Below are 9,841 nucleotides of genomic sequence, written 5' to 3'. Positions count from 1 at the left end.
TAGACTATAGACTAGACTATAGACTAGACTATAGACTAGACTATAGACTAGACTATAGACTAGACTATAGACTAGACTATAGACTAGACTATAGACTAGACTAGGCTAGACTATAGACTAGACTATAGGCTAGACTGTAGGCTAGACTATAGACTAGACTATAGACTAGACTATAGACTAGACTATAGACTAGACTATAGACTAGACTATAGACTAGACTATAGACTAGACTATAGACTAGACTATAGACTAGACTATAGACTAGACTATAGACTAGACTAGACTCGACAATCGACTATAGATTAGATTGTCTACTAGACTATAGATTAGTTTATAGACTATTCTATAAACAAGACTATAGTCTGGTATATAGATTTTAAACAAGTTTGTGCCTTGGGTTTTGTTTGACTTTAGTCTCGATGGACCATAACTAGTAAGAGTTTTAATAAGCCTTGCAGCTAGGCTTCACTTTAAATTTGTTTATTTGTTTTTGTTATTAGATAATTTTTATTTTCTTAGTTGTTATTTGTTAAAGAAAATTATTATTTAAACAATATTTATAAATAAACAATTTAATATGTATATAATATGCATATGTTATAACTTTTTTTGTCTAAATATTGTTTTAAAAACTATGAAAGCAAATTAATAAAAATTAAACAAACTTCAGCAAAAATATAGTTAAACAAGAAAAAAAAAAGCACTAACATGTTATTATGACATTGTCATTGATTTAATTAAGCAAAAAAAAAAGAGACAACAAAATAACCTTGTCTTTTGAAAAACTAGAGATTAAACAAAAAAACTGCAGTTTTAGCAAAAATCAAAAAACTAATTGCTGCGCTAGTACAGCAGCAGCTGCTAGCTTGACTGGGAGTTGTTGATTAAACTAAGTAATTAAATTTTACATTAAAATAGCAAAGGTTTTTTTTGAAAGCGTTAATTTAGAGGAAACAAAAAACATAAGATTTTTTTTAGTTTAGAGTAAATCTAGCTTTAGATTATTTTAATTGTTATTATGAATGGAATTTTTGTTATTATTTGACAGATTTTTCTATATTTTATTTATTTTTTTTTTTTGGTGGCATGTGCCATGCCTACCCCCCAACATGAAATAGTAAATAATCTCTTATCTTTTCAAAACAATTAAATACTAACAAAATAGCGTTAATAAAAATAATGTAGGAAATATTTTTAAAATAAACAGCTGTTTAAAAAGCTTAAAACATTTTTTAAAATATTTGTTAAAAAAAGCTAAGACGTTTAAGGGTTAATTTCTTTTCTAAAATAAAGTCTCCTTAGTTTCTAATACAAACATTTTCTTGAGCTAATCTATCGATTTAGTTTCTTTAATCAAATGTTTCTAAGTTTTTAAATTAAAGTGGGCGAGGTAGGGGTTTATATTGACCCCTAGTCTCCTGAAGGGTTAAAAATATACCAAAACTTTTTAAAAGATCTTAAGCAATAGTTTTGTTAAGTTTCTGCAAAATTCTTTAAGAAATATCTAAATTTTTTAAATAACATCTAAATAAGTTAAATTTGACCTTTAACCTAGCAGCTAAAATGACCTTTAAACTTTCAAAACTTATAGAGCAATTTAAGCGGGTTACAAATTTCACTTTCTATGTTACAAATTTCAAATTAAACTGTTTTTAAAAGTATATTAGTTAAAACAATTTATGATATTCTCAAATTTGAAATTTTGCCAAATTTGACCTTTGACCTAAGCTCTAAAAGATAAGCCAAACGTAATTGGATTTAAGTGAAATTTACATCTTGTATTTCTGACATATTAGAGTTTAAAATTCTGTACATTATTTCTTTAAAATCTATATCAGTTGGAACATATAATGAGCTTAACTTGGGTTAAGAAAAAATTTAAAAAAAAAATTTCACTTGAAATGGTCACTATTTCTAAACTAGATATCGAATTACATAAATCTTTATCGAAGTTATAGCCACAAGCTTTAGGAATAAGATTAAAGAGATAGAATTAAAAAGGCACAAATTTTTTTTGAATATTTTGAAATTTTGAAAAAAATAATTAAAAAATTTTAAAATTTTCTTTTAAATATTATAATTTTAAAGTTCTCCATTTTCCAATTTAAGAAAATAATTTTCAAAATTGTTTCTACAGTTTATTCTCTGTTCTATTAACTTTAATTTAAAGAAGTTTTCTTGAAAAAATTTTAAAATTTTTTTAAACAAAACATTGAAATAATTAAAAAATATTGAAAATTTTACTCTTCTTAAGAATGTTGCTATTCAACTGGCTGCTATTATGAAATAAATTAAAAAATTTAAATAATTATTTTTCAATTTGAATCTCTAAGCTATTGGGGTGAAAATGTTTAAGAAAGATTTAAATATTTTCAAAATTTGTTTAACAAAATTTTGAAAAAATATTGAAAATTTTTGAAATTATGTTTTTTGAAATAAACGTGTAATTTAAAATGCCAACATTTTTAAAATAAGAAAGCAATTCAAGAAATTCTTTCGAGAATATGATTCTATGATTAAGTTGTAATACAGTAATTAAAAAATTTAGAATTTTTTTAAATTTGTTGAACAAAATTTTAAAATAATTTGAAAATTTTGTTTTTCTCAAAAACCTTTCTATTCAATTAGCCGCTATTTTGAAAAAAATTAAACAATTTATTAAATTCTTTTTCATACCTATGCTTTGATCTATTGGCAATAGAAATTAATAAAAATATTTAAAAATTTTCAAAATTTTTTGAACAAAATTTTGAAAAATTTCAAAAATTAAAAAAATATTTTTTTTCAAAAACCTTTCATTTCCAATAACCGCCATTTTAAAATAAATTTACATTTTTAAATAATTCCTTTTCTAGCTTATGCTTTGATCTATTGGCACTACAAATTTATAAAAATATTTAAAAATTTTCAAAATTGCTTGAACAAAATTTTGAAATTTTTAAAATTTAAAAATTTTTTTGTTTTCAAAAACCTTTCTCTTCAATTTGCCGCTATTTTTAAATAAATTAAACAATATATATAATTTCTTTTGGTTCCTATGCTGTGATCTATTGGGAATAGAAACTTATAAAAATATTTTTAAATTTTCAAAATTTTTTGAACAAAATTTTTAAATTTTTCGAAAATCTAACAAAAATAGTTTTTTTTTCAAAAACTTTTTTCTTCAATTTGCCGCCATTTGAAAATAAATTAAACAATTTTGAAAATTCCCTATCGTACCTATGCTGTGATCTATTGACAATAGAAATTTATAAAAATATTTAGAAATTTTCAAAGTTTCTTGAACAAAATTTTGATATATTTCAAAAATTTATAAAAATCGATTTTTTCAAAAAACTTCACTGGTCAAAAAGACGCTATTTTAAAATTAATAAAGAAAATTTTAAAATTCCTTTAAGCAAATATTCTCTATTCTATTTAGAAACAAATAATTAAGAAACATTTTGAGTTTTTTTAATTTAAACAAAAATTTCAATATTTTGAAAATTTTGAATTTTTGGAAAAATGTTTCAATAATAATTAAAAGAATTTTAAAAATTTTAGAAAATTTTCTGTTTTTTTAAGAATTTATACCTTTAAATAACTGTTTTTATGACACATCTGCTGATGTTTTATTTTAAAAAATTTAGATTGTATTGCTTATATCAAAATAATCATACTACATGAATAATTACTTTTTTATTATTATTAATTTATATTTCTAACAACAAATACATACATACTTACGTATTCTAGTATTTAATATAAATGAATATGTTATTGTTTAATTCCATTTAAGTATAAATTAAGAAATTAATTTTTAATTTATTAACCCAATTTAATCATATTAATAATTGCATACTTAAGCAAGAAGTTGTTTAAATAATAATTTCTAAATTTATCAAAATTTCATTTAATGTTTTTTTCTTCTACTAAAACGCCCTCTTTTTTTGCAAATTTATTAAGATGAAACCAACAATAAGAAATCAAAATAAAAATAATTAATTTAGCTGGAGGCTTACAAAAACAAATGAACAGGCTATAATGAGAATATGTAGAAACAAAAAAACAAGAATAATAATTTAACGCCAAACGGTTGTTGGTTAAAACAGTCAAATACTAGGGGAAGTATAGCCAAGAGAAATTGAGGAAATCAAGGCTTAATTATAAACTACTTTTTAAAATTCTAAAAGTAGTTGTTTCTATATAAAACAAGTAAAAGTACAATTATTCAAACTAGTTTCCCAAAATTTCCATTTTTTCAAATTTGACCTTTGACCTACTGGCTAAAAAAGCCTCTTCACTTTGTCCTGTTTAGCTTAAACTCGCACCAAATATCTACTGCATACAGAGCTTTAATTTTGTCTACAAAGATTCACTTAAATGGACATAAAAACATGAAATACGAACTGTTGACCTTAAGGGGTCAAATATTTAAATTTAACAAAATATTTTTCTATATAAATAATTCTTAGAATTCATTGTTCAATATTAAAAATATATTTAAATATTTAAAATAACATTTTAATTCTAATACTGGTTTGTTAAGTTAATAACTTGTTTAATAAAATTTGACCTTTGACCTTAGCTAAAAAAGCATTAATGTGGTTCCATTATGCTGCAGAATGTTAATATTTGTCAAGCTTTTTAAAATTCCTTAAATAATTATTCTTTTTATAAATGATCATGAGAAAAAACAATTAAGATTTGTTTTTTCCAATATTTTTCATTTTTTTTTCAAATTTAACCTTTGACCTATTAACTAAAACAACTGAGTTGTTCTATTTCAATGAAATTTGCACAATATGTTTGTTGTAAACTAAGCTTTAATAATCTCTAGAAAGATTCTTTTAAATAGTCTTGAGATTATGAAATATGAACCGTTGAACTTAAGGGGTTAAAAATTTAAATTTTTCGAAACTTATTTCTTAAAAATAGTTCCTCGTTTCTTATTAAGAATAATTATTTTATATTTAAATTGCTGCATTTATGGGTCAAGCAAAGAACCTAGTTATCACATTATGACCTTTTGACCTAAAGACCCTATTTAGCTAAAAACAGCGCAACATTTAAACGATTTGATTTTTAAAATGTTTAACTATTTAAACTTAAGTGAAAGAGTTTTATAATAGAAACTTTATTTTCTATAGTTGACCTTTGACCTAGAGTTTAAAACATAGGTTAAACATTAAGCTATAATGTTAAATATTCAAAAATGTGTTTTCTAAACTCAAAACTATAAAATTCCTTAAAAAAATCTTCTCCTTAATATAAAAACAATTTGTCAAACTTTTTTCAACTCATGCACTGCAGTCTTCCTTTGAAGTCTTCTTATTTTACCAAAACTTGTCACCATTTTAATGCGTTTTTCTTGCTTAAAAATTCATTTAAATAAAATAAACTTATAAACAGAATATAAAACCCTAGAGCTAAACGAATCTAATAAATTGAACTAAAACTAAGCAGGATAAATAAACCTAATTCGCATATGTAAAAAAGGTAATCAAAGACATTAAGAGAAAGAAAGTAAAATCGAAAAGTTTTTATAAGTCTTTATTTATATTTGCATATATAAACATATAACCTTAGGGAATGAATGGAAATTGTGTAGAAGAAAGCTTTTTCAAATGCAAGTTTAATAAGGTTTGAAAAGGATTTAAGTAAAAAAGGATTTTCCTATACAAGAAATTGTTTTAATGTTTGGAAATATAAACAAAAATTTGTTAGAAAACTTTTTAAAACTTTTTGTTAACATAATTTCACTTTAATTGATGTTTTGGGTTATAGTTCAGTTTCTTAGAGATAGAATCTGTTATAGATAGACTTAAGTTAATTTTGTAAAAAAAAAGAAATTTTAGATCTTTATTGCCTTGCTATAAGAATTCAATCTTTTAACTGATTAATGGTCCTTCGAACCTTATGAAATATTAAAGATAAAAGAGTTTTCTTTAGCATTAGAAGTTTTCAAGTTGATATTCTTAAACTCTTAGCTTATTGAAGATTTTGACTAACTTAGTGTCAGTTAAACAATTCAACTTCATATTTCAAAGGGTGCGAAGGACCATAATGACTTGTTATCTAACGAAAAGTTTAATATTGGTTGCCATTCCTTCAATCAAAACTCAAAACAGCTTTTTTAAACAAATTGACCAAAAACGTTTATAGGGCAAGATTTTCACTAACTTTGTGTCAGTTAAACCATTCAATTTCATATTTCAAAGGGTGTGAAGGACCATAACGACTTATTATGTAACGAAAAGTTAATGGACATTCTTCTGATTGAAACGCAAACGACAGTGACGTTATCAATTTATACTGAAGATATTTGAAGATTAAACACAAACAACAGACATAACTGATCTCATACCGAAACAAGAATTGGAAAAATTAATCCATTAAAATAACAGTAGTCATCCAAAAGAGGTTCGTTACCATACAAATTGACGCCGGGAGATCTTCTGGCAGTGACCGAAATACTAAACGCTATAAAAACTAATCTTTTTTCTTCAAGTAATATTTACGTTAAGCGAAAGCGTGAGAGATCTTGGATAAATCACGATCAACCAGCCGATTCAACACCAAAGCCAAGTTAATGCACCTAAGCGTTAATAACTTGGCTTTGGTGTCAAATCAGCTGGTTGATCTGATACACTTAAACTCTATATTGACCAGGCCCGAATGTCGAGTTCTTTATGTGAACACCTGTCTTGACAGGCTTATTTCACGGTGATCGTTTTTATCCAATGGGTAGATTTGAGAACTTTCTATCATACCTGGATATACCGTTAGATTACTACCCTTATGATGCCATAAAAGATTGCATTATTTAAAACGCAATCCACTTAATCTAATGACACATTCCAGTGCATTCCTTAAGCTCTTTTAGACCGCGCCACCACACACTACTGAGAAGGTCCTGTTGTCGCGGCAACGCAACTAGAGATATATTTGGTAGTCCGAAATACTCAATAAAATCGATTTTTAAATTAGGTATTGACCCAAGTCTCTGTTTAAAAAATTTCATGAGATTCGGTCCATTATTGATCCTTTACCTCTCCATATAACTTTTCTTACAAAAAAAAAAAACAGTTTATCCATCAATAATTTGTGTCCAAAAGTTTTGCACTTTGATAAAAAAAATGACTTCTATATCAGGATATTATCGATGCTGAATTGATCCAAGTCCCTGTTTAACAAATTTTATAAGAATCGGTCCATTATTGATACTTTAACTCTCCATATAAGTTCTCTTATATAAAATCAGTCTAAATAATAATAAATTGTTTCAAAAGCTTAACATTATAAGAAAATCTAACTTTTCAATTGGAAGGTGATCTGCGTTGAATGGATCCAAGTCTCTATATTACAAATTTGTATGTGAATCGATCTAAAATTGATCATACTCCTCTCCATCTAATTCCTCTCAAGGATAAACAGTCAAACGACCATTAAATCGTTTCAAACGTTTAGCATTATAGTAAAATCCGACAATTCAATTGGAAAGTAATCTGCGCTGAATGGATGTAAGACTCTATATAACAAATTTATATGAGAATCGTTTTATAATTGATCCTATTCCTCTCTATATATCACCTCTTAAAGAAAATTAGTCTAACGATCATTATATCGTTTCAAAAGTTCAGCATTATAAAAAAATCCAACTTTTCAATTGGGAAGTGTTTTGTGCTTAATAGATCCAAGTCTCTATATAACAAATTTCTACTTCTCTCCTTCTAACTCCTCTTAAAGAAATTTAGTCTAACGATCATTAAATCGTTTCAAAAGTTTAGCATTATAAAAAAATCCAACTTTTCAATTGGAAAGTAATTTGTGCTGAATGGATTTAAGACTCTATATAACAAATTTCTATGAGAATAGGTTTATTATTGATCTCCTACTCCTCTCTATATAACACCTCCTAAAGAAAATCAATCTAACGACCTTTATATCGTTTCAAAAGTTTAGCATTATAAAAAAATCAAACTTTTCAATTGGAAAGTAATCTGTGATAAATAGATCGAAGTCTCTATTAGAATCGATATAAAATTGACTCTACAGCTCTCCATATAACCTTTTTTAAAGAAAACTAAATCCAATTTAAAATCCAACTTTTCAATTGGGAAGTGCTTCGTTCTTAATGGATCCAAGTCTCTATATAACAAATTTCTATGAGAATCGGTCTATAATTGATCCAACTTTTCTCCCACTCCTCTCTCTAAAGAAAATCAGTCTAACGACTATTATAGCGTTTCAAAAGTTTAGCAATATTAAAAAATCAAACTTTTCAATTGGAAAGTGCTTTGTACTTAATGGATCAAAGTCTCTATATAAAGAATTTATTTGAGAATTGGTTTATAATTGATCCTATTCCTCACCTCTTAAAGGAAATTAGTATAACTTTCATTATATCGTTTCAAAAGTTAAGCATTATGAAAAAATCGTGTTTTTAATTGGAAAATGCTCGCTGCTTAATGGATCCAGGTCTCTATATAAGAAAATTCCAAGAAAATCGATTTATAATTGATCCTACTCCTCTCCATCTTACACCTGTTAAGGAAAATCAATCTAAGAACCTTTATATCATTTCAAGAGTTTGGCATTATGAAAAAATTCGTGTTTTATATTGGAAAGTGTTCTATGCTAAATGGACCCAAACTTCTATATAAAAAATTTCCATAATTGAACCTACTCTCCTCTTCATATAACTCCTCTTCAAGTGATGAAATTCGTCTTTTAATTAGGCAAGTGCTCTGAGCTAAATGGATCTAAACTACTATATAAGAAATTTGTGCAAAATTTTCTACTTTCTGTTTAATTTTTATAGAATTTCTATTTGTTTAACAATTTGTTTGCTATTTTTTCTAAATTTTTCTTAATTTCTAGTTTTTCATTAAAAATCTAAACTTTTTGTTACCTTTTTTAAGAAAATTTCTTCTTGTTAAGTGTACGAAGACCTTTTTAGTGCTTTTTTTGTTTAAATAATCCTTAATAAGTTTTGAAATATTCCTTTTTATTTATGTTTTCTTGAAATCCTTAATAAAAGTTACATGAAACCTTTATTATTTAATTAAATTTCTTAACGTTTACCAACACTTATCATCATACAAACTCCAGCCAACTTCACTTTGTTTTGGGTATTTTTTGTATCTCTTTGCTTTCTGCTAAGTTATGTTGTTGTTGTTGTTTTACAACAGCAATAAAGGATGCTGTTTATAATTGCTATTTGTTGGTGTTTTATGCTCTTTAGCTAAATATTGGATTCCTTTTTTTTTTGTTTGTTTTTTTTTGATGTGGAAAGGCTCTCTGAAAGTAATTACAGACTCTTTGTATCTAACTCTCTCTCTCTTTTTCTTTAAGTGTGTATTCTATAGAGAAGGTATTATTAAAATAAATATTGTGTGTGTGTTTTTTTTGTCAGAGATTATAGACCTTTTTTTTTGAAGGTGTAATTTCTGTTTAATATTTTTCTCTATAAGATAAAATATATCTTACAACAACATTTATATGTTTAAGGTTTTTTTTGTAATTCTTTTCTTTTTAACAAAAACTTCTTTTTTATGTAAATTTTTTTGTGAACAAAAACTTTTTTTTAAGAATTTTTTTTATTTCTGTTATAAATTAATTTTCACTTTTCTTTGTTAAATTTATTATTAAAGATTTTTTTATTATTTAAAACCTTTCTTTTTTTCGGTTTAAAACTAATTTCATTTTATTTTTTGTTTTGCTTTGTTGTTATTTCTTTTTAGAAAAACAAGTTATAAACAGCTTTTTTCAAAAAAAAAAGATAACTTTTATTAAAGCTTCTTTAAAAACTTCTTTTTTTTTTGTTTAAACAATCACTTTATTTTATTAAGCAAAATAA

The 9,841-nt window shown here is 25.1% G+C and overlaps 1 long non-coding RNA gene across 1 annotated transcript in view; it reads right to left on the bottom strand.

The window, feature by feature from the left end:
• Positions 1–9,503, bottom strand: part of LOC124419790 — a 16,994-nt gene extending 7,491 nt beyond the window's left edge. Inside the window, exon 1 of the long non-coding RNA XR_006940813.1 lies at positions 8,894–9,503. This is a non-coding gene — a long non-coding RNA (uncharacterized LOC124419790). The remainder of the gene's footprint in view (positions 1–8,893) is intronic.
• Positions 9,504–9,841: the final 338 nt, after the last annotated feature.

Source organism: Lucilia cuprina, chromosome 2 (assembly GCF_022045245.1).
Source record: "Lucilia cuprina isolate Lc7/37 chromosome 2, ASM2204524v1, whole genome shotgun sequence".
In the NCBI taxonomy this organism is placed as follows: Eukaryota; Metazoa; Arthropoda; class Insecta; order Diptera; family Calliphoridae; genus Lucilia; species Lucilia cuprina.
This window is presented reverse-complemented; position numbering and strand designations above follow the sequence as displayed.